The sequence below is a fragment of the Triticum aestivum genome, chromosome 4B, assembly GCF_018294505.1.
Source record: "Triticum aestivum cultivar Chinese Spring chromosome 4B, IWGSC CS RefSeq v2.1, whole genome shotgun sequence".
NCBI lineage: Eukaryota > Viridiplantae > Streptophyta > Magnoliopsida > Poales > Poaceae > Triticum > Triticum aestivum.
Window position 1 is genome coordinate 581,258,551 of NC_057804.1, and position 26,404 is coordinate 581,284,954.

Consider the following 26,404-nt stretch of genomic DNA (forward strand, 5'->3'; position numbering starts at 1 on the left):
AACCCAGCACACGATCCACCATCTTCCAAATGCCGTCAATGCAGACCACAATCTGCATCCGCTCTTGGACTACCTCCCTAACTCCGTGCCGGCGCTGGAGCAAACCCAAGGACACAGGTCCACCACGAGGATGTCACCGCCGCCACACCATCCTTACTTGAATAGACTGATTTTCAAATCTATCCCCAACCATAGGACCGATCGCGTCATCGGAGTAGAATCTGAAGAAACTTTATTAAGTGTCGCCATCGTCGTCGCCGAAGCAAAAACGATGAACAACCTAAAAACTTAAACTATGAGAGTACTATATTTATTTTTAATATATTTACCGTAGAACAATTGTTCTACGGTGTTGGGTCAAAAACAAACTACGAGAGTCTAAAAAATAATACACACGCGTTGATCCGGCGACCCTCCTCACCACCGACGGCCGAAGTCACCGGCGGCGGAGGCGAGTCTGCTGGCGGCAGAAGCTAGATAGACTTTTCTTTCTTCAGGAGTTTGTTACAGATACGTGAGAGATTGAGTAATCGTAGAGATAGATGATGGGTTAAACCCGCACTACTAGGAAAACGGCTATAGCTAATATGGACATTAATGGCGCACCACGTATGTGGTGCGCCACTGCTATATAGCAGTGGCGTACCATATATAGGTACGCCATTAGTGGCCATATCACTAATGACGCACCACACCCACGGTGCGCCACTACTAACAATTTTTTTTATTTTTTTTTGGCGCACCACACCCTCGGTGCGCCACTACTAACAATTGTTTTTTATTTTTTTTTTCAAAACTTTTTCAAAACTAGTAATGGCGCACCAGGGGATAGTGCGCCATTACTAGTTTTAACTAGTAATGGAGCACCACACCCTCGGTGCGCCACTACTAACAATTTTTTTTCAAAACTAGTAATGGCGCACCTGGGGATTGTGCGCCATCACTAGTTTTAACTAGTAATGGTGCTGTTGGGGAACGTAGTAATTTTAAAAATTTCCCACGGACACGCAAGATCATGGTGATGCATAGCAACAAGAGGGGAGAGTGTGTCCACGTACCCTCGTAGAGCCAAAAACGAAAGCGTTAGCACAACGCGGTTGATATAGTCGTACGTCTTCGTGATCTGACCGATCCAAGTACCGAACGTACGGCACCTCCGAGTTCAGCACACGTTCAGCTCGATGACGTCCCTCGAACTCCGATCCAGCCGAGCTTTGAGGGAGAGTTTCATCAGCACGACAGCGTGGTGACGGTGATGATGTTGCTACCGACACATGGCTTCACCTAAGCACCACTACGATATGATCGAGGTAGAATATAGTGGAGGGGGGCACCGCACACGGCTAAGAGATCAAGAGATCAATTGTTGTGTCTCCAAGGGGTGCCCCTCTCCCCGTAAATAAAGGAGTTGAGGAGGGGGAGGGCTGGCCCTCTCAATGGCGCGCCCTAGGGGAGTCCTACTCCCACTGGGAGTAGGATTCCCCTTTTCCTAGTAGAACTAGGAGCCCTTCCAAGTAGTAGGAGTAGGAGAGAAGGAAAGGGAAAAGATAAGAGAAGGAATGAGGGGGCGTCACCCCTCCCCCCAGTCCAATTCGGACTTGGCCTTGGGGGGCCGGGGGCGCAGCCTCCCCTCTCTCTTTCCCCTAAAGCCCAATAAGGCCCATCTACTCCCGGCGAATTCCCGTAACTCTCCTGTACTCCAAAAAATACCCGAATCACTCGGAACCTTTCCGATGTCCAAATATAGTCGTCCAATATATCGATCTTTATGTCTCGACCATTTCGAGACTCCTCGTCATGTCCCCGATCTCATCCGGGACTACTAATACTTTCATACATCAAAACACATAAACTCATAATATAAATCATCACCGAACTTTAAGCGTGCGGACCCTATGGGTTCAAGAACTATGTAGACATGACCGAGACACGTCTCCGGTCAATAACCAATAGCGGAACCTGGATGCTCATATTGGCTCCCACATACTCTACAAAGATCTTTATCGGTCAAACCGCATAACAACATACTTTGTTCCCTTTGTCATTAGTATGTTACTTGCCCGAGATTCGATCGTTGGTATCTCAATAGCTAGTTCAATCTCGTTACCGACAAGTCTCTTTACTCGTTCCGCAATACATCATCCCATAACTAACTCATTAGCTACAATGCTTGCAAGGCTTATAGTGATGCGCATTACCGAGTGGGCCCAGAGATACCTCTCCGACAATCGGAGTGACAAATCCTAATCTCGAAATACACCAACCCAACAAGTACCTTCGGAGACACCTGTAGAGCACCTTTATAATCATCCAGTTACGTTGTGACGTTTGGTAGCACACAAAATGTTCCTCTGATAAATGGGAGTTGCATAATCTCATAGTCATAGGAACATGTATAAGTCATGATGAAAGCAATAGCAACATACTAAACGATCAAGTGCTAAGCTAACAGAATGGGTCAAGTCAATCACATCATTCTCTAATGATGTGATCCCGTTAATCAAATGACAACTCATGTCTATGGTTATGAAACATAACCATCTTTGGTCAACGATCTAGTCAAGTAGAGGCATACTAGGGACACTCTATTTGTCTATGTATTCACACATGTATCATGTTTCCGGTTAATACAATTCTAGCATGAATAATAAACATTTATCATGATATAAGGAAATAAATAATAACTTTATTATTGCCTCTAGGGCATATTTCCTTCAGGCGCACCACACCCACGAGAGTAAATAATCTAGCTCACATCGCCATGTGATTTAACACCAATAGTTCACATCTGTATGTGATTAACACTCATAGTTCACATCGTCATGTGACCAACACCCAAAGGGTTTACTAGAGTCAATAATCTAGTTCACATTGCTATGTGATTAATACCCAAAGATTACTAAGGTGTGATCATGTTTTTCTTATGAGAGAAGTTTAGTCAACGGGTCTATCACATTCTGAGCCGTATGTATTTTGCAAATATTCTATGTTTATAATGCTCTGCATGGATCTATTCTTGCTAATTTGCTCCCACTTTCAATATGTATCCAGATTGAGACTTAGAGTTATCTGGATCGGTGTAAAAGCTTGCATCGACGTAACTCTTTACGATGAACTCTTTATCATCGCCATGACCGAGAAATATTTCCTTAGTCCTCACTAAGGATAATTTTGACTGTTGTCCATTGATCTACTCTTAGATCACTATTGTACCCCCTTGCCAAACTTATGACAAGGTACACAATAGGACTAGTACACAGCACAACATACTTTATAGAACCTATGACCGAGGCATAGGGAAGGACTTTTCATTCTCTTTCTATTTTCTGCCATGGTCGGGTTTTGAGTCTTACTCAACTTCACACCTTGTAATACAAGAAAGAACTCCTTCTTTGACTGATCTATTTTGAACTCTTTCAAAATCTTGTCAAGGTATGTACTCATTGAAAAATCTTATCAAGCGTGTTGATTTATCTCTATAGATCTTGATACTCAATGTGTAAGCAGCTTCACCGAGGTCTTTCTTTGAAAAAAAACATCCTTTCAAACACTCCTTTATGCTGTACAGAAAATTCTACATCATTTCTGATCAACAATATGTCATTCACATATACCTATCAGAAAGGCTGTAGTGCTCCCACTCACTTTCTTGTAAATACAGGCCTTTCCAAAAGTCTGTATAAAACCATATGCTTTGATCAACTCATCAAAGCGTATATTCCAACTCCAAGATGCTTGCGCCAGTCCATTGATGGATTGCTGGAGCTTGTACATTTTGTTAGGACCTTTAGGATTGACAAAACCTTCTGGTTGTATCATATACAACACTTCTTTAAGAAATATCCATTCAAGCAATGCAGTTTTAACATCCATTTGCCAGATTTCATAAAATGTGGCAATTGCTAACATGATTCAGACAGACTTAAGCATCGCTACAGTTGAGAAAATCTCATTGTAGTCAACACCTTGAACTTGTCGAAAACCTTTTGCGACAAGTCGAGCTTTGTACATAGTAATACTACTATCAACGTCTGTCTTCCTCTTGAAGATCAATTTTTTTTATGGCTTGCCGATCATCGGGCAAGTCCACCAAGGTCCACACTTTGTTCTCATACATGGATCCTATCTCAGATTTCATGGCCTCCAGCCATTTCGTGGAATCTAGGCTCATCATCGCTTCCTCATAGTTTGTAGGTTTATCATGGTCTAGTAACATGACTTCCAAAACAGGATTACCGTACCACTCTGGTGCAGATCTTACTCTGGAAGACCTATGGGGTTCGGTAGTAACTTGATCCGAAGCTTCATGATCGTCATCATTAGCTTCCTCACTAATTGGTGTAAGAATCACAGGAACTAATTTATGTGATGAACTACTTTCCAATAAGGGAGCGGGTACAGTTAGCTCATCAAGTTCGGCTTTCCTCCCACTCACTTCTTTCGAGAGAAACTCCTTCTCTAGAAAGGATCCATTCTTAGCAACAAAGATTTTGCCTTCGGATCTGTGATAGAAGGTGTACCCAACAGTTTCCTTTGGGTATTCTATGAAGACGCACTTCTCCGATTTGGGTTCGAGCTTATCAGGTTGAAACTTTTCCACATAAGCATCGCAGCCCCAAACTTTAAGAAACGACAACTTTGGTTTCTTGCCAAACCACAGTTCATAAGGCGTCGTCTCAATGGATTTTGATGGTGCCCTATTTAAAGTGAATGCAACTGTCTCAAATGCATAACCCCAAATGATAGTGGTAAATCGGTAAGATACATCATAGGTCGCACCATATCCAATAAAGTGTGGTTATGACATTCGGACACACCATTATACTGTGGTGTTCCATGTGGCATGAGCTGTGAAACTATTCCACATTGTTTTTAAATGAAGGCCAAACTCGTAACTCAAATATTCTCCTCTACAATCAGATTGTAGAAACTTTATTTTCTTGTTATGATGATTCTCCACTTCACTCTAAAATTCTTTGAACTTTTCAAATGTTTCAGACTTGTGCTTCATTAAGTAGATATACTCATATCTGCTCAAATCATTTGTGAAGGTCAGAAAATAACGATACCCGCCGCGAGCTTCAACACTCATTGGACCGCATACATCGGTATGTATTATTTGCAACAAGTCAGTAGCTCATTCCATTGTTCCCTAGAACGGAGTTTTAGTCATCTTGCCCAAAAGGCACGGTTCGCAAGCATCAAATGATTCATAATCAAGTGATTCTAAAAGTCCATCTGTATGGAGTTTCTTCATGCGCTTTACACCGATATGACCCAAACGACAGTGCCACAAATATGTTGCACTATCATTATCAACTTTGCATCTTTTGGCATCAATATTATGAATATGTGTATTACTACGATCAAGATTCAATAAACCATCAACATTGGGTGTAAGACCATAGAAGGTTTTATTCATGTAAACAAAATAACAATTTATTCTCCGTCTTAGATGAATAATTGTATCGCAATAAACATGATCTAATCATATTTATGCTCAAGGCAAACACCAAATAACATTTATTTAGGTTCTACAATAATCTCGAAAGTATAGGGAGTGTACGATGATGATCATATCAATCTTGGAACCACTTCCAACACACATCGTCACTTCATCCTCAACTAGTCTCTGTTTATTCTATAACTCCTGTTTCGAGTTACTAATCTTAGAAACCGAACAAGTATCAAATACTCAGGGGCTACTATAAACACTAGTAAGGTACACATCAATAACCTGTATATCAAATATACCGTTGTTCACTTTGCCATCCTTCTTATCCACCAAATATTCAGGGCATTACCGCTTCCAGTGACCATTTCCTTTGTAGTAGAAGCACTCAGTTTCAGGCTTTGGTTCAGCTTTGGGCTTCTTCACGGGAGTGACAACTTGCTTGCCATTCTACTTGAAGTTTCCCTTTCTTTCCCTTTGCCCTTTTCTTGAAACTAGTGGTCTTGTCAATCATCAACACTTGATGCTCTTTCTTGATTTCTACCTTCATCGATTTCAACATCACGAAGAGCTCGGGAATCATTTTCGTCATCCCTTGCATACTATAGTTCATCACGAAGTTCTAGTAACTTGGTGATGGTGACTAGAGAACTCTGTCAATCACTATCTTATCTGGAAGATTAACTCCCACTTGATTCAAGCGATTGTAGTACCCAGACAATCTGAGCACATGCTCACTAGTTGAGCAATTCTCCTCCATCTTTTATCTATAGAACTTGTTGGAGACTTCATATCTCTCAACTCGGGTATTTGCTTGAAATATTAACTTCAACTCCTGGAACATCTCATATGGTCCATGACGTTCAAAACGTCTTTGAAGTCCCGATTCTAAGCCGTTAAGCATGGTGCACTAAACTATCAAGTAGTCATCATATTGAGCTAGCCAAACGTTCATAATGTCTGCATCTGCTCCTGCAATAGGTCTGTCACCTAGCGGTGCATCAAGGGCATAATTCTTCTGTGCAGCAATGAGGATAAACCTCAGATCACGGACCTGGTCCGCATCATTGCTACTATCATCTTTCAACTTAGTTTTCTCTAGGAACACATATAAAACATAGGGAAGCAACAACGCGAGCTATTGATCTACAATATAATTTGCAAAATACTATCAGGACTAAGTTCGTGATAAATCAAAGTTCAATTAATCATATTACTTAAGAAATCCAACTTAGATAGACATCCCTCTAATCATCTAAGTGATCACGTGATCCAAATCAACTAAACCATAACCGATCATCACGTGAAATGGAGTAGCTTTCAATGGTGAACATCACTATGTTGATCATATCTACTATATGATTCACGCTCGACCTTTCGGTCTCAGTGTTCCGAGGCCATATCTGCAAATGCTAGGCTCGTCAAGTTTAACCTGAGTATTCTGCGTGTGCAAAACTGGCTTGCACCCGTTGTAGATGGACGTAGAGCTTATCACACCCGATCATCATGTGGTGTCTGGGCACGACGAACTTTGGCAATGGTGCATACTCAGGGAGAACACTTTTATCTTGAAAATTAGTGAGAGATCATCTTATAATGCTACCGTCAATCAAAGCAAGATAAGATGCATAATAGATAAACATCACATGCAATCAATATAAGTGATATGATATGGACATCATCATCTTGTGCTTGTGATCTCCATCTTCGAAGCACCGTCATGATCACCATCGTCATCGGCGCGACACCTTGATCTCCATCGTAGCATTGTTGTCATCTCGCCATCTATTGCTTCTACGACTATCGCTACCACTTAGTGATAAAGTAAAGCAATTACAGGGCGATTGCATTGCATACAATAATGCGACAACCATATGGCTCCTGCCAGTTGCCAATAACTCGGTTACAAAACATGATCATTTCATACAATAAAATATAGCAACATGCCTTGACCATATCACATCACAACATGCCCTACAAAAACAAGTTAAACGTCCTCTACTTTGTTGTTGCAAGTTTTACGTGGCTGTTACGGGTTGAGCAAGAACCGTTCTTACCTACGCATCAAAACCACAATGATAGTTCGTCAAGTTAGTGCTGTTTTAACCTTCTCAATGACTGGGCGTAGCCACACTCGATTCAACTAATGTTGGAGAAACTGACACCCGCCAGCCACCTATGTGCAAAGCACGTCAGTAGAACCAGTCTCGCGTAAGCGTACGCGTAATGTCGGTCCGGGCCGCTTCATCCAACAATACCGCCGAACCAAAGTGTGACATGCTGGTAAGCAGTATGACTTGTATAGCCCACAACTCACTTGTGTTCTACTCGTGCATATAACATCAACGCATAAAACCTGGCTCGGATGCCACTGTTGGGGAACATAGTAATTTCAAAAATTTCCCACGCACATGCAAGATCATGGTGATGCATAGCAACGAGAGGGGAGAGTGTGTCCACGTACCCTCGTAGACCGAAAGTGGAAGCGTTAGCACAACACGGTTGATGTAGTCGTACGTCTTCACGATCCAACCGATCCAAGTACCGAACGTACGACACCTCCAAGTTCAGCACACGTTCAGCTCGATGACATCTCTCGAACTCTGATCCAGCCAAGCTTAGAGGGAGAGTTTCGTCAGCACGACGGCGTGGTGACGGTGATGATGTTGCTACCGACGCAGGGCTTCGCCTAAGCACCGCTATGATATGATCGAGGTGGAATATAGTGGAGGGGGGCACCGCACACGGCTAAGAGATCAAGAGATCAATTGTTGTGTCTCCAAGGGGTGCCCCTCTCCCCGTATATAAAGGAGTGGAGGAGGGGGAGGGCCGGCCCTCTCTATGGTGTTCCAAGTAGTAGGAGTAGGGGAGAAAGAAAGGGAAAAGAGAAGAGAAGGAAGGAGGGGGCACCGCCCCTCCCCCCAGTCCAATTCGGACTAGACCTTGGGGGGGCGCAGCCTCCCCTCTCTCTTTCCCCTAAAGCCCAATAAGGCCCATCTACTCCCCTGCGAATTCCTGTAACTCTCCGGTACTGCGAAAAATACCCGAATCACTCGAAACCTTGCTGATGTCCGAATATAGTTGTCCAATATATCGATTTTTACGTCTCAACCATTTCGAGACTCCTCGTCATGTCCCCGATCTCATCCGGGACTTCTAACTACCTTCGGTACATCAAAACACATAAACTCATAATATAAATCTTCACCGAACTTTAAGCATGCGGACCCTATGGGTTCGAGAACTATGTAGACATGACCGAGACACGTCTCCGGTCAATAACCAATATCGGAACCTGGATGCTCATATTGGCTCCCACATATTCTACGAAGATCTTTATCGGTCAAACCGCATAACAACATACTTTGTTCCCTTTTTCATCGGTATGTTACTTGCTCGAGATTCGATCGTCGCTATCTCAATACCTAGTTCAATCTCGTTACCGGCATGTCTCTTTACTCGTTCTATAATACATCATCCTGTAACTAACTCATTAGCTACAATGCTTGCAAGGCTTATGGTGATGTGCATTACCAAGTGGGCCCAAAGATACCTGTCCGACAATCGGAGTGACAAATCCTAATCTCGGAATACGCCAACCCAACAAGTACCTTCGGAGGCACCTGTAGAGCATCTTTATAATCACCCAGTTACATTGTGACGTTTGGTAGGACACAAAGTGTTCCTCCGGTAAATGGGAGTTGCATAATCGCATAGTCATGGGAACATGTATAAGTCATGAAGAAAGCAATAGCAACATACTAAACGATCATGTGCTAAGCTAACGGAATGGGTCAAGTCAATCACAACATTTTCTAATGATGTGATCCCGTTAATCAAATGACAACTCATTGTTGGAAATATGCCCTAGAGGCAATAATAAAAGGATTATTATTATATTTCCTTGTTCATGATAATTGTCTTTTACTCATGCTGTAATTGTATTATCCGAAAATCGTAATACACGTGTGAATACATAGACCACAATACGTCCCTAGTAAGCCTCTAGTTGACTAGCTCGTTGGTCAACAGATAGTCATGGTTTCCTGACTATGGACATTAGATGTCGTTGACAACGGGATCACATCATTAGGAGAATGATGTGATGGACAAGACCCAATCCTAAGCATAGCACAAGATCGTGTACTTCGTTTTGCTAGAGCTCTTCCAATGTCAAGTATCTTTTCCTTAGACCATAAGATCGTGTAACTCCCGGATACCGTAGGAGTGCTTTGGGTGTACCAAACGTCACAACATAACTGGGTGACGATAAAGGTGCACTACAGGTATCTCCGAAAGTGTCTGTTGGGTTGACACAGATCAAGACTGGGATTTGTCACTCCGGATAACAGAGAGGTATCACTGGGCCCACTCGGTAGTGCATCATCATAATGAGCTCAAAGTGACCAAGTGTCTGGTCACGGGATCATGCATTACGGTACGAGTAAAGTGACTTGCCGGTAACGAGACTGAACGAGGTATTGGGATACCGACGATCGAGTCTCGGGCAAGTAACATACCATCTGACAAAGGGAATAGTATACGGGGTTGCTTGAATCCTCGACATCGTGGTTCATCCGATGAGATCATCGAGGAGTATGTGGGAGCCAACATGGGTATCCATATCCCGCTGTTGGTTATTGACCGGAGAGCCGTCTCGGTCATGTCTGCATTTCTCCCGAACCCGTAGGGTCTACACACTTAAGGTTCGGTGACGCTAGGGTTGTATGAATATGAGTATGCAGCAAACCGAATGTTTTTCTGAGTCCCGGATGAGATCTTGGACGTCACGAGGAGTTCCGGAATGGTCCGGAGGTAAAGAATTATATATAGGAAGTGCTGTTTTGGCCATCGGGAAAGTTTCGAGGTCACCCGGTATTGTACCGGGACCACCGGAAGGGTCACGGGGGTCCACCGGGTGGGGCCACCTATCCCGGAGGGCCCCGTGGGCTGAAGTGGGAGGGGAACCAGCCCCTAGTGGGCTAGTGCACCCCCCTGGGCCCCCCCTCTGCGCCTAGGGTTGGAAACCCTAGGTGGGGAGGGGGGGGGGGGGGCGCCCCACTTGCCTTGGGGGGCACTCCACCCCCCTGGCCGCCGCCCCCTTGGGAGATTGGATCTCCCAGGGCCGGAGCCCCCCCTGGGGGCCTATATAAAGGGGGGCAAGGGGGAGGGCAGCCGCACCCTGTGCATTGGCGCCTCCCTCCCCCTGCTACACCTCATCCTCCTCCCGCAGCAGCTTGGCGAAGCCCTGCCGGAGTTCTGCTGCATCCACCACCACGCAGTTGTGCTGCTGGATCATCATCAACCTCTCCTTCCCCCTTGCTGGATCAAGAAGGAGGAGATGCCATCCGCTCCGTACGTGTGTTGAACGCGGAGGTGCTGTCCGTTCGGCACTTGGTCATCGGTGATTTGAATCACGGCGAGTACGACTCCATCATCCCCGTTCCCTTGAACGCTTCCGCACGCGATCTACAAAGTGGTATGTAGATGCAATATCTCTCCCATGACTCGTTTCTTACATGAAATCATAGATGGATCTTGGTGAAACCGTAGGAAAATTTTTAATTTTCTGCAACGTTCCCCAACAGTGGCATCATGAGCTAGGTCTATGCGTAGTTCTCTATTGCACGAGTAGAACACAAATTTGTTGTGGGCGTAGATCTTGTCAACTTGCTTGCCTCTACTAGTATTTTCTTGCTTCAGCGGTATTGTGGGATGAAGCAGCCCGGACCGACCTTACACGTACGCTTATGTGAGACAGGTTCCACCGACTGACATGCACTAGTTGCATAAGGTGGCTAGCAGGTGTCTGTCTCTCCTACTTTAGTTGGAGCGGATTAGATGAAAAGGGTCCTTATGAAGGGTAAATAGAAGTTGACAAAGATCACATTGTGGTTATTCGTAGGTAAGAAAACGTTCTTGCTAGAACCCAATTGCAGCCACGTAAAAGATGCAACAACAATTAGAGGACGTCTAACTTGTTTTTGCAGCAATTGTCATGTGATGTGATATGGCCAGAAGTTGTGATGAATGATGAATGATATATTGTGATGTATGAGATCATGTTCTTGTAATAGGAATCACGACTTGCATGTCGATGAGTATGACAACTGGCATGAGCCATAGGAGTTGTCTTTATTTTTTGTATGACCTGCGTGTCATTGAAGAACGCCATGTAAATTACTTTACTTTATTGCTAAACGCGTTAGCCATAGAAGTAGAAGTAGTCGTTGGTGTGACAACTTCATGAAGACACGATGATGGAGATCATGATGATGGAGATCATGGTGTCATGCCGGTGACGAAGATGATCATGGAGCCCCGAAGATGGAGATCGAAGGAGCTATATGATATTGGCCATATCATGTCACTACTTTATATAATTGCATGTGATGTTTATTATGTTTATGCATCTTGTTTACTTAGAACAATGGTAGTAAATAAGATGATCCCTTATAATAATTTCAAGAAAGTGTTCCCCCTAACTGTGCGCCGTTGCTAAAGTTTGTCGTTTCGAAGCACCACGTGATGATCGGGTGTGATAGATCCTTACGTTCACATACAACGGGTGTAAGACAATTTTACACATGGAGAAACACTTAGGGTTAACTTGATGAGCCTAGCATGTACAGACATGGCCTCGGAACACAAGAGACCGAAAGGTCGAACATGAGTCGTATGGAAGATACGATCAACATGGAGATGTTCACCGATGATGACTAGTCTGTCTCACGTGATGATCGGACACGGCCTAGTCGACTCGGATCGTGTAACACTTAGATGACTAGAGGGATGTCTAATCTGAGTGGGAGTTCATTAAATAATTTGATTAGATGAACTTAATTATCATGAACTTAGTCTAAAACCTTTGCAAAATATGTCTTGTAGATCAAATGGCCAAACTCATGTCAACACGAACTTCAACACGTTCCTAGAGAAAACCAAGCTGAAAGATGATGGCAGCAACTATTCGGACTGGGTCCGGAACCTGAGGATCATCCTCATAGCAGCCAAGAAAGATTATGTCCTAGAAGCACCGCTAGGTGAATCACCCATCCCAGAGAACCAAGATGTTATGAACACTTGGCAGTCACGTGCTGATGATTACTCCCTCGTTCAGGTTGGCATGCTTTACAACTTAGAACCGGGGCTCCAAAAGCGTTTTGAGCGACACGGAGCATATGAGATGTTCGAGGAGCTGAAAATGGTTTTTCAAGCTCATGCCCGAGTCGAGAGATATGAAGTCTCCGACAAGTTCTATAGTTGTAAGATGGGGGAAAATAGTTCTGTCAGTGAGCACATACTCAAAATGTCTGGGTTGCACAACCGCCTGTCCCAGCTAGAGATCAACCTCCCGGATGAGGCGGTCATTGACAGAATCCTTCAGTCGCTCCCACCGAGCTACAAGAGCTTTGTGTTGAACTACAACATGCAGGGGATGGTGAAGACCATTCCTGAAGTATTCTCAATGCTGAAGTCAGCAGAGGTTGAAATCAAGAAAGAACATAAATTGTTGATGGTCAATAAGACCACTAAGTTCAAGAAGGGCAAGGGTAAGAAGAACTTCAAGAAGGACGGCAAAGATGTTGCCGCGCCCGGTAAGCCAGTTGCCGGGAAGAAGTCAAAGAATGGACCCAAGCCTGAGACTGAGTGCTTTTATTGCAAAGAGAAGGGTCACTGGAAGCGGAACTGCCCCAAATACTTAGCGGACAAGAAGGCCGGCAACACCAAAGGTATATGTGATATACATGTAATTGATGTGTACCTTACCAGTACTCGTAGTAACTCCTGGGTATTTGATACCGGTGTCGTTGCTCATATTTGTAACTCACAGCAGGAGCTGCGGAATAAGCGGAGACTGGCGAAGGACGAGGTGACGATGCGCGTCGGGAAAGGTTCCAAGGTCGATATGATCGCCGTCGGCACGCTACCTCTACATTTACCTATGGGATTAGTTTTAAACCTCAATAATTGTTATTTAGTGCCAAGTTTGAGCATGAACATTGTATCTGGATCTCGTTTGATACGAGATGGCTACTCATTTAAATCCGAGAATAATGGTTGTTCTATTTATATGAGAGATATGTTTTATGGTCATGCCCCGATGTCAATGGTTTATTCTTAATGAATCTCGAACGTAATGTTACACATATTCATAGTGTGAATACCAAAAGATGTAAAGTTGATAACGATAGTCCCACATACTTGTGGCACTGCCGCCTTGGTCACATTGGTGTCAAGCGCATGAAGAAGCTCCATGCTGATGGTCTTTTAGAGTCTCTTGATTATGAATCATTTGACACATGCGAACCATGCCTCATGGGAAAAATGACCAAGACTCCGTTCTCCGGAAAAATGGAGCGAGCAACCAACTTGTTGGAAATCATACATACTGATGTGTGCGGTCCAATGAGCGTTGAGGCTCGCGGAGGATATCGTTTGTTCTCACTCTCATTGATGACTTGAGTAGATATGGGTATGTCTACTTAATGAAACACAAGTCTGAGACCTTTGAAAAGTTCAAGGAATTTCAGAATGAAGTAGAGAATCAACGTGACCGAAAGATAAAATTCTTACGATCGGATCGTGGAGGAGAATATTTAAGTCACGAATTTGGTACACACTTAAGAAAATGTGGAATCGTTTCACAACTCACGCCGCCTGGAACACCTCAGCGTAACGGTGTGTCCGAACGTCGTAATCGCACTCTATTGGATATGGTGCGATCTATGATGTCTCTTACCGATTTACCGCTATCATTTTGAGGATACGCTCTAGAGACAGCTACATTCACTTTAAATAGGGCACCGTCTAAATCCGTTGAGACGACACCGTATGAATTATGGTTTGGGAAGAAACCTAAGCTGTCGTTTCTAAAAGTTTGGGGATGCGATGCTTATGTCAAGAAACTTCAACCTGAAAAGCTTGAACCCAAGTCAGAAAAATACGTCTTCATAGGATACCCTAAGGAAACCATTGGGTATACCTTCTACCTTAGATCCGAAGGCAAGATCTTTGTTGCCAAGAACGGATCCTTTTTGGAAAAAGAGTTTCTCTCGAAAGGAGTAAGTGGGAGGAAAGTAGAACTCGATGAAGTACTACCTCTTGAACCGGAAAGTAGTGCAGCTCAGGAAAATGTTCCTGTGGTGCCTACATCGACTGGAGAGGAAATTAATGATGATGATCAAGGTACTTCGGATCAATTTGCTACTGAACTTCGTAGGTCCACGAGGACACGTTCCACACCAGAGTGGTATGGCAACCCTGTCCTGGAAACCATGTTGTTAGACAACGGTGAACCTTCGAACTATGAAAAAGCGATGGCGGGCCCAGATTCCAACAAATGGCTAGAAGCCATGCAATCCGAGATAGAATCTATGTATGAAAACAAAGTATGGACTTTGACTGACTTGCCCGATGATCGGCGAGCGATAGAAAACAAATGGATCTTTAAGAAGAAGACGAACGCGGATGGTAATGTCACCATCTATAAAGCTCGACTTGTCGGTAAGTGTTATCGGCAAGTTCAAGGGATTGACTACGATGAGACTTTCTCTCCCGTAGCGAAGCTTAAGTCAGTGCGAATCATGTTAACAATTGCCGCATACTATGATTATGAGATATGGAAGATGGACGTCAAAACGGCATTCCTTAACGGTTATCTTAAGGAAGAGCTGTATATGATGAAGCCGGAAGGTTTTGTCGATCCTAAGAATGCTAACAAAGTGTGCAAGCTCCAGCGATCCATTTATGGGCTGGTGCAAGCATCTCGGAGTTGGAACATTCGCTTTGATGAGATGATCAAAGCGTTTGGGTTTATGCAGACTTATGGAGAAGCCTGCGTTTACAAGAAAGTGAGTGGGAGCTCTGTAGCATTTCTCATATTATATGTAGATGACATACTTTTGATGGGAAATGATATAGAATTCTTGGACAACATTAAGGCCTACTTGAATACGTGTTTTTCAATGAAGGACCTTGGAGAAGCTGCATATATATTAGGCATCAAGATCTATAGGGATAGATCGAGACGCCTCATAGGTCTTTCACAAAGCACATACCTTGATAAGATTTTGAAGAAGTTCAAAATGGATCAGTCCAAGAAAGGGTTCTTGCCTGTATTGCAAGGTGTGAGATTGAGCTCGACTCAATGCCCGACCACGGCAAAAGATAAAGAAGAGATGAGTGTCATCCCCTATGCCTCAGCCATAGGATCTATTATGTATGCCATGCTGTGTACCAGACCTGATGTAAACCTTGCCGTAAGTTTGGTAGGAAGGTACCAAAGTAATCCCGGCAAGGAACACTGGACAGCGGTCAAGAATATCCTGAAGTACCTGAAAAGGACAAAGGACATGTTTCTCGTTTATGGAGGTGACGAAGAGCTCGTCATAAAGGGTTACGTCGATGCTAGCTTCGACACAGATCTGGATGACTCTAAGTCACAAACCGGATACGTGTATATGTTGAATGGTGGAGCAGTAAGATGGTGCAGCTGCAAGCAGAGCGTCGTGGTGGGATCTACATGTGAAGCGGAGTACATGGCAGCCTCGGAGGCAGCGCATGAAGCAATTTGGGTGAAGGAGTTCATCACCGACCTAGGAGTCATACCCAATGCGTCGGGGCCGATCAAACTCTTATGTGACAACACTGGAGCTATTGCCCTCGCCAAGGAGCCCAGGTTTCACAAGAAGACCAGGCACATCGAGCGTCGTTTCAACTCCATCCGTAAAAATGTTCAAGATGGAGACATAGATATTTGCAAAGTACATACGAATCTGAATGTCGCAGATCCGTTGACTAAACCTCTTTCGCGAGCAAAACATGATCAACACCGGAACTCTATGGGTGTTCGATTCATCACAATGTAACTAGATTATTGACTCTAATGCAAGTGGGAGACTGTTGGAAATATGCCCTAGAGGCAATAATAAAAGGATTTTTATTATATTTCCTTGTTCATGATAATTGTATTTTATTCATGCTATAATTGTATTATCCGGAAATCGTAATACACGTGTGAATACATAGACCACAATACGCCCCTAGTAAGCCTCTAGTTGACTAGCTCGTTGGTCAACAGATAGTCATGGTTTCCTGACTATGGACATTAGATGTCGTTGACAACGGGATCACATCATTAGGAGAATGATGTGATGGACAGGACCCAATCCTAAGCATAGCACAAGATCGTGTAGTTTGTTTTGCTAGAGCTTTTCCGATGTCAAGTATCTTTTCCTTAGACCATGAGATCGTGTAACTCCCGGATACCATAGGAGTGCTTTGGGTGTACCAAACGTCACAACTTAACTGGGTGACTATAAATGTGCACTACAGGTATCTCCGAAAGTGTCTGTTGGGTTGACACGGATCGAGACTGGGATTTGTCACTCCGGATAACGGAGAGGTATCACTGGGCCCACTCGGTAGTGCATCATCATAATAAGCTCAAAGTGACCAAGTGTCTGGTCATGGGATCATGCATTATGGTACGAGTAAAGTGACTTGCCGGTAACGAGACTGACCGAGGTATTGGGATACCGACGATCGAGTCTTGGGAAAGTAACATACCGTCTGACAAAGGGAATAGTATACGGGGTTGCTTGAATCCTCGACATCGTGGTTCATCCGATGAGATCATCGATGAGTATGTGGGAGCCAACATGGGTATCCATATCCCGCTGTTGGTTATTGACCGGAGAGCCGTCTCGGTCATGTCTGCATTTCTCCCGAACCCGTAGGGTCTACACACTTAAGGTTCGGTGACACTAGGGTTGTATGAATATGAGTATGCAGCAAACCAAATGTTGTTCAGAGTCCCGGATGAGATCCCGGACGTCACGAGGAGTTCCAGAATGGTCCGGAGGTAAAGAATTATATATAGGAAGTGCTGTTTCGGCCATCGGGAAAGTTTCGGGGTCACCCGGTATTGTACTGGGACCACCGGAAGGGTCCCGGGGGTCCACCGGGTGGGGCCACCTATCCTGGAGGGCCCCGTGGGCTGAAGTGGGAGGGGAACCAGCCCCTAGTGGGCTGGTGCGCCCCACCTGCCCCCCCCTCTGCGCCTAGGGTTGGAAACCCTAGGTGGGGGGGGGGGGGCACTTGCCTTGGGGGGGCACTCCACCCCCCTGGCCGCCGCCCCCTTGGGAGATTGGATCTCCAAGGGCCGGCGCCCCCCCTGGGGGCCTATATAAAGGAGGGCAAGGGGGAGGGCAGCCGCACCCTGTGCATTGGCGCCTCCCTCCCCCTGCTACACCTCGTCCTCCTCCCGCAGCAGCTTGGCGAAGCCCTGCCGGAGTTCTGCTGCATCCACCACCACGCCATTGTGCTGCTGGATCATCATCAACCTCTCCTCCCCCCTTGCTGGATGAAGAAGGAGGAGACGTCATCCGCTCCGTACGTGTGTTGAACGTGGAGGTGCTGTCCATTTGGCACTTGGTCATCGGTGATTTGAATCACGGCGAGTACGACTCCATCATCCCCGTTCCCTTGAACGCTTCCGCACGCGATCTACAAAGTGGTATGTAGATGCAATCTCTCTCCCATGACTCGTTGCTTAGATGAACTCATAGATGGATCTTGGTGAAACCGTAAGAAATTTTTTAATTTTCTGCAACGTTCCCCAACACTCATGTCTATGGTTAGGAAACATAACCATCTTTGATCAACGAGCTAGTCAAGTAGAGGCATACTAGTGACACTCTGTTTGTCTATGTATTCACACATGTATCATGTTTCCGGTTAATACAATTCTAGCATGAATAATAAACATTTATCATGATATAAGGAAATAAATAATAACTTTATTATTGCCTCTAGGGCATATTTTCTTCAGGTGCACCACACCCACGGTGCGCCATTACTAACTTTGACCAAAAATTTCACCAAATGCCCCTCCGGACCGCCTTTTCAGTTTAAAAAAAATAAAAAAATGATGGAAATGTCAAAAGAATAAAAGAAAATAAGTTTCCCATGTGATATGTGGTCTAGTTGTTGGGAAAATTTACAAATATGACTTTCGAATTTATTTGCAAAATCTCTCTGGAATTTAGTAAAATGGACATAACTTTTGCATAAGAACTCGGATTAAAAAATTTGTATATGAAAAATCATCTACTCGAAAAGTTATATCCGAATTCAATCGGGGGAACCTCGTTGAAGATTTTCAGAATCTCCAAAAACCTAACCGAATAAAAGATATGGGGCTTTTAAGATCTAGAGGGGGAAATAAATAAAAAATTAAACTTAGTAATGGCGCACCATCTGCTAGGTGCGCCACTAGTAACAGAAAAAAATTGGTTTCAATTTCTTTTTTGCAAAAAACTGTTCAAAATATGATACGTAATATGATCGGGAAGTTTGAAATATTTTTTAAAATTTCATCACACTCATGAACATGAACAAAGTCCTAGACATCAACAAGGTTTAATATGATTATATGATAGATAATCGACAAGTGCCTGTTAAGTGAGCTGGTACTGGGGTGGGATAGAACTGCGAATTTAAGCGTGCTCGGGATGGAGTAGTGTGAGGATGGGTGACCTTCCAGAAAGTTTGACCATAGAGTGAGCTTTGACTTGAAATTAAGCATATTGACCCGAGATTAAGCCATAATGACCCGAGATTTAGAAAAAAACGAAAACAAAATTCTGAAAAAAAAGAAAAAAATGATAGTAATGGCGCACCAAATGTGCGCCATTACTATTTATTAGTAGTGGCGTGATAATAGTGACGCACCTATAGTGCGCCATTAATAATCAAAACAGACTGAGAGAGTACGTGGTCGGCACGCAAATGTTTCTCTCCGGAATATCATGGGCAATGGATTTGTCAATCCCACACAATGTTGTGTCTCTAATCGCGTGTGATATGGGATCCGAACGGAAATGTTTCTTCCGTGATGTGGGATGTATGCGGACCTCCCAAATTTTGTTCATCGTTTGCGATAGCTCACGCATCACACGCATATACTTCAGGCTTATCCATTTTTATAAAAGCGATCATATATAGGTGCATACACTCATCCCTATGAACGCACACACGCACACCCTATCCCTATGAACATCTTCGATAGACTGAGCCGCCATATAATTTTGAAATTTACGAAGTTACCGTAGGCGCCTCGTCATTGACGGGAACGTCTCCTCCCACTGAAAGCGCATCGCTGAAAATCCTGAAATAAATCCAGGAATAATGCGAGCACCAGGACTTGAATCCTGATGGGCTGGGGATACCATTGTCCCTCTAACCATCCAACCACATGTTGGTTCCAAATAAGATACCAAAATGTCTATGAAAACATTATCTATATGTGCATGTCATTTGCATTCATGAGAAGTGTTGGAAAGTCTCCATCTTTGTTTGAGCTCATATGATCTCACTATGAACCATAAAATCTGAAAAATTGTAAAGAAACGTTAAAAAATTCTACTAGTTTTTTTAGCAAAAATTGACAATACTTTTTGAGTTTTGCAAAGTTTCATCAAGGAATGACATTTGTCGAAGTCGTGGCAAAAAAAAGCAGCACTCCAAAATTCTTTTGTTTTGGAGCATCCATTTTGTTTTTTGCCACAACTTCCACAAATATCATTGTCAGATGAAACTTGGCAAGAACTCAAAACATTGATCAATGTTTGCCACCAAAAAATTATAGAATTTGTGAGAAAAATAATTCAAATTTTAGTGTCCATGGTGAGATCATATGAGCTCAAACTTAGATAGGGACTTTCCAACACTTTTGGCATAAATGCAAATGACATGCACGTATAGGTGATGTTTTTTAAACTTTTAAAGTTACGGTCTAACAGAGGCCCGTCGATGAGGGGGAGCGGAATGAGCGACCGCACAGGGCCTCCAAAATCGAGGGCCCCCCATCGTAAAAAAACCAGTATATAAAGATGTGTTTCATTGGCTCACTTGATTGCTAAAAAACTAGTATGCATAGGTACAGGAAAAAAACCAGTACGTACTAGGCTCCCTGGAACGCTAGAGGCCCAAATTAGCCTACATCCCATTACCCCGATGGCAGAGCGGAAGCCCTGGAGGTTCAGGATTCAGAAAAAAATACAGATCGTTTAATTCTAAGAGATTGGAACCGAACATGCAGCAAACTGGGCAACTAGCGTCTCATTAGTCGCGATTGGCGATGCCCTAGCAATTGTCCCGGCGTAGTTCAGTTGGCTCCGATCCGATCCGGGCCATCCGGCGATTCCATCGTCCATCCGCTGAACGCTGATCATCTACTCATTTGATTGTGCCGGCGCAGTTCAGTTGCCATGAAGACTGAAGACGCAAGAGTCAACAGGGACGCCCGCTGTGTTTTAATCTTCAAGATGAAGGTTATTTTTCCAACTTATTTTCTTGTATTTAAATGATCTACACATTTAGTCATCTAGTTGTTACTATTTGAAACTAATTACATTCTGTTTGATCACTTGCAATTTTGTTAGGTTTTGTTCTTGGATCTTCATCATGTCTACTAGAATTAGGAAGCATGATTCTGATGCTTCAAAGCGTAAGAAGAAACAAAGACTAGATCATGAGGCTCGATCTCAAACAGGTTCCCTCGATAGATATGTCGTGAGAGAACCCTGACTTGATTCAGAAAATCAAACTATGGATGTTAATGTAGATGATGGTCATGATGACAATGACATAGAGGTTGAGGCTCATGATGCAGAAATTGATGATGGTATTGCCGAAGAAGCGGGTGATGATAATGTTGCCGATGGGGGTGATGATGTTGATACTGCCAATGAAGGAGATAATGCCAATACCACCGATGATGATAGTATTGCTGATGACATCAAATATCCTTTTCCGTTTGATATATTTGATCCAAGAAATTGGGATGCACTTGATCCTAAAATGATAGATGTTTTGGTGCAAAAGGGTCCTAAAAGAGACTCATCTATTCAACATGGTAAAAGGGACAATTTTCTAGAAGGTTTTCTGCAGTATCATATACTAGAGTTCTCTCAAATGGGGAAAAGTGTGACAGAGAATGGCTTGTGTACAACAAATATCTTGACAAGGTATTTTGTTTTTGCTGCAAATTATTAGGAAAAGGGCTCGTGAGAGGGCTGTTAGCAAATGAAGGTTTTAGTGACTGGGCTCATCTTGGTCATAGACTTAAAGAGCATGAAACTAGTAGAGAACATGTCACAAATATGACTACATGGTATGACTCGCGCCTTGTGTTGGAGAAGAATCAAACAATTGACAAAGTTGCTCAGCGAGAACTTGAGAAGGAAAAGGAACATTGGAGAAAAGTTTTTGCTTAGAATCCTCTTGATTGTTAAATTTCTTGCAGAACACAATATATCATTCCGTGGTAAGTAAGTTGTACCAAGACAGCAATGGAAATTTCTTAGGGCTTGTTCAAATGTTGGCTGAATTTGACCCAGTAATAAAAGAGCATGTTGACCGCACCACGAATGATAAAATTCGCGATCATTATCTTGGTCCCTCCATACAAAATGAGTTAATCAATTTGCTCGCTGCTGCAATCAAGTCGAAAATCATTGAGAAGGTAAAAGAAGCAAAGTACTTCTCAGTTATACTTGACTGTACTCCCGATGCAAGCCACCAAGAACAAATGTCTTTGATAATTAGGTATGTTGATGCATCTCCTGATTCTTTTTCCATTGAAGAATCCTTCTTAGGTTTTTTGGATGTGAATGATACCATCGGGTAAGGATTGTTTGATATTTTACAGAAGGAATTGAAGAGTATTGACCTTGATGTAGACAATGTGAGAGGTCAGGGATATGATAACGGGTCAAATATGAAAGGAAAAAATAAAGGAGTATAAAACAAAGTATTGGAAATAATCTGAAGAGCCTTTTATTCAGCTTGTGGTTGCCATAGTCTGAATTTGGCACTATGTGATATGGCAAAGTCTTGTCGTAAAGCAACGGATTTTTTTTGAGTTATCCAGTGTATCTATACAATATTTGCTAATTCTACTAAGAGATGGCAAATTCTGAAAGATAACATACCAGGATTGACTCTCAAGTCATTATCATCTACTCGTTGGGAGAGTCGAGTTGATAGTGTTCAGGCTATAAGTTTTGAGCTACCGGAAATAAGGGAGGCCTTATTGCAAGTGGCTGAAAGTGATAAAGATTCTTCGACACAAAGTGAAGCTCAATCATTGGTGGAGAATGAACTTGGTGGCTTTGATTTTTTAGTATCAATCATCATCTGGTATGAAATATTATTCATTGTTAATTTGATTAGCAAAGAGTGATAGTCAAAGGATATGCTTATTGATATTGCAATTGAATCTGTAAAAGGCTTGCTTTCCTTTTTCAAAAAGTATAGAGAAACTGGCTTTTCAAAAGCATTGGAAGTTGCCAAAAAATTTGCAGTGGAGATGGATATTCATCCAGAGTTCCGCACCAAGCGTAAAATCAAAAGGAAAAAACAATTTGATGAGGGTGAAGATGATGCATCTATCGACTCACAATCTACAAAGGAGTCATTTAGGGTCAATTATTTTATATGTGTTGTTGATCAAGCTATAACTTCACTTACCATTAGATTTGAACAATATGAGGGGTATGAAAAGATATTTGGTTTCTTGTTTACTTCAGATAGGCTGCAATCACTAGATGACAAGAGTTTGATGGTTGCTTGTGTTAATCTTGAAGATGCCCTTAAGAGTGGAGAACATACAAATATTGATGGATTTGAATTGTGCTGTGAGCTAATTTTCATCCAGGATTTACTTCATAAATCAATGGGTCCTCTTGACATTCTGAATTATTTGAAGAAGCGCTCCACAATCTATCCTAATGCTGTTATTGCATACATAATTTTGTTAACCATTCCTGTAACCGTTGCATCTGCTGAAAGGAGTTTTTCTAAACTCAAGTTGTTGAAGTCCTACTTGCGTTCTACCATGACACAAGAAAGACTTAATGGATTTGCGACAATAGCACTTGAAAATGATGTCTTGGAGAAGATAAAGTACGAAAATATGATTGAAGATTTTATTTCAAGAAATAACAGACGGATGCTTCTTTTTGGTAGAACATGAGGTTACTGGTTAGTTTATTGCTTTCCTATCCCTTTACCTTTCGAGCTTTAATATTTGATATATGCCTAAATAAGGTACAGATAAACTGATTTGAAATTATATAAAAAAGTGAGAGTATGCTTTGCGAATGTTAGTTCTTTTATTATGTGAATTGATCAAAATTTGGGCCACATTTTGGTTTTCCCTCGGGGCCCCAAATTTTTGGAGATGGGCCTACTAACAGTCAAAGAGCAAAGCATAAGAGGAGTGAAGTAACTTGGGCAGAATCGATAATTTTTGAAAACTAGAGGTAGAACTGTTGAGTGTGATCCAACTAGGACATGAAATTAATTATCCCTAAATACTATGAGGGCGAATAAAACAGGGCGGAGGAAGTAGTGATTGCAGGCTAAAATCGCCCATGTTTCTTGGAGACAACATTGAATTGGACGCGATCTGAATCCTTTCTCGACTCTCGGTGCAACTTCCTCCTCTACTTTCGATATCAAGAATTTTCTCCAAGTTGACGGGAATGGTTCGAGGGAGGAACCCGAAAACTAGGCCAGACCAGCTCGCTAGACATGGCACTGGCCATGCGTTTCTCCAGGTATCTCTCTTACCTACATCTATGACTACGTGGAAGGTTATTAGTATAGTGATTAACAAGGCAAGCTTATCATGCCACTAGTTTCTCCGGGTATCTCTCTTATCGTACACATACTCTGATGCTCCTATAAATACACTTGTGATATCCATTCCTGTAAATGAACGACTAGAAGCTCATCGCCATCGATAGCTTCCCTGGTTTCGCTCGAGCAAGATGACGTACATCGCACGGCTTCGGTGCGACACGCACCTCGGGTGCAATTTCGTGCCAAATCTCGGCATGGCGCTGCTGATCTTCCGATCAGGATCCATCCATCGGCGAGGGTAACGGCTGGTGCTCCTCAACGTCGATGAGGTGGTGATCGATGCACGAGGATGGCACGACGACACGGGTTTCAAGGTGGGCCAGATGGTACGTGCCACTTTGCCAGAATTGTGGCGCCTGGCCGATGGGGCGAGCACAGTGCGGATTTTGAGGTGAGTAATGGCGAGAGGGGGGAGAGAGAGGTTATTAGGCGGCCCACACTGACGCCTTCTCCACCCCACTCTCCCCCACATCTCCACCCAACACAACTTGCCCCGCTCCACGGCACCGCGAGCTAGGGTTTGATGACGACTCGCGAGCAGCAGATGTGGTCGCTGGCCGCCGCCGACGAGGTTTTGATGGGGAGGTTGAAAAGATCGACCGCTGGTTCCCCACAACAAAGGCTCTCAATGACGCATCGGAGATGGTGAGGGACAAGTTGAACAAGGAGGAGATCCTCAGATGCTTCCCCAACTACGACCGCCAGTTGGTGATGGGGGTGCTGCTGTGGGCGATGCTCGAGGCAGACTCTCCGATCCCAGCACAAAGGGAGAAGTGGAAGGTGTTCCACTCTCTTCGTTACCGCTCGATACATGGAGGCATCAACCCCCGCAAGTTCAAGGAGCCCATCATTAGCATCTCTCCTACGATGAGGACTAGAGTTTTTTAGATATTTAATTGCTAATTTAGTTTAATTAAGTAGTAGCTTAGTTTGATTTGAGTACTTTTAAGTTTGATGTGGGCATGTTTATGTGTAATTATGCCCTACTTATTTTAATCTAGTTTCAAATCATGTATGAAGACATGTTTGTTCAACTTTGTGATTTGGAAAGTTAAACTTTGGAGAAGGGCTAGGTGCATAAATTTTCAACTCTTAAAATTTTGAGGAGTTAAGTTCTAGTGGGTGGTTTGAGGATTTAAACTTTAGGGAAATGTCTAGAAATGCTCTTAGGTCGGGGTGTGTTTGATTGAGATTAAGTTTCTTTTGTTCATGGCAAGTCTATAATTAGAGATCTCTAGGTGTGACCTCTGGCCTCTCTTCATAATTTTTCCCTTTCTTGATGAAATGATGCACAACTCTCCCGCACATTTGAGACATAAAAGATTTTTTTATCTCTAGATGCATTTGGAACTTTATTCAGGGTGCTTGTGATTTGTTGTTTGGACCTGCTGACTTGGCTCAACGCATTGCACTATTGGACAACTTCTCTAGTGTTCAGAAGAAGCCTTGTGGTGATTGGCATGGCTGGTGGTTTTTGGATGATCTAAGAGTCACACAAAAAAGAATGCTTCATGGGATCATACATATAGAGGCTACTTCCCCGATCTACTCTACTTGACATTGGGTTGATGAATGTTTTGGTTCGTAGAAGGAAAGGGAGCAAAAGGTTCTCTGACATGGATCCAGAGGACTAGCGAAGGTAGCCACCATGGTGTTTAGTAGATTGAAAGGGTGGGCACCAACTAGTGGTGGTTGCAGTACTAAAAGATGATTCTCTTCCTTTCCCAATTGAGTGATTGCTTTCTTATATTCAGGCATTACAAATGTGCATGTAATCTTTGTTTCCTTCTACATAAAATAGGGAACACACGCTATCACTAGTTAGTTGTCCATTTTCTTAGCTTTTTCAATACTTGGTGTGCCTAAATCTCTATGATTTCATTAATAAAATCAAGGAGCAATCTCTTCCTTCAGAAAAAGTTGACATGGGAAGGGTGATGGTTGGAGGCAAAATCCTTGACCGGTTTGTCGAATGCCCGTGACGCCTTGTGTGTCGTTCCCCTCCATGGAGGCATCATCTTAGAATACATTTTTCCTCCTCATCGTCTACTTTCTTCAAGTGAAAAGCAAAACTCGGAAGGGGCGATGGCAACACATTGATTTCTTGGAGGCACTGTTCTAGACCCTGACTTGCATCGGTTTTTTTGGTTACCCGTTGGATGTGTGCCTACTGATGTCTGCTAGAACTACGTTGGTATTTCCCCAAAGAGGAAGGGATGATGCAGCACAACAACGGTA

At 43.3% G+C, this 26,404-nt stretch overlaps 1 pseudogene; it reads left to right on the forward strand.

Annotated features, from left to right (window-relative positions):
- The first annotated feature begins 21,067 nt into the window (after nucleotides 1-21,067).
- Nucleotides 21,068-23,495, forward strand: LOC123090240 (zinc finger MYM-type protein 1-like; annotated as a pseudogene).
- Nucleotides 23,496-26,404: the final 2,909 nt, after the last annotated feature.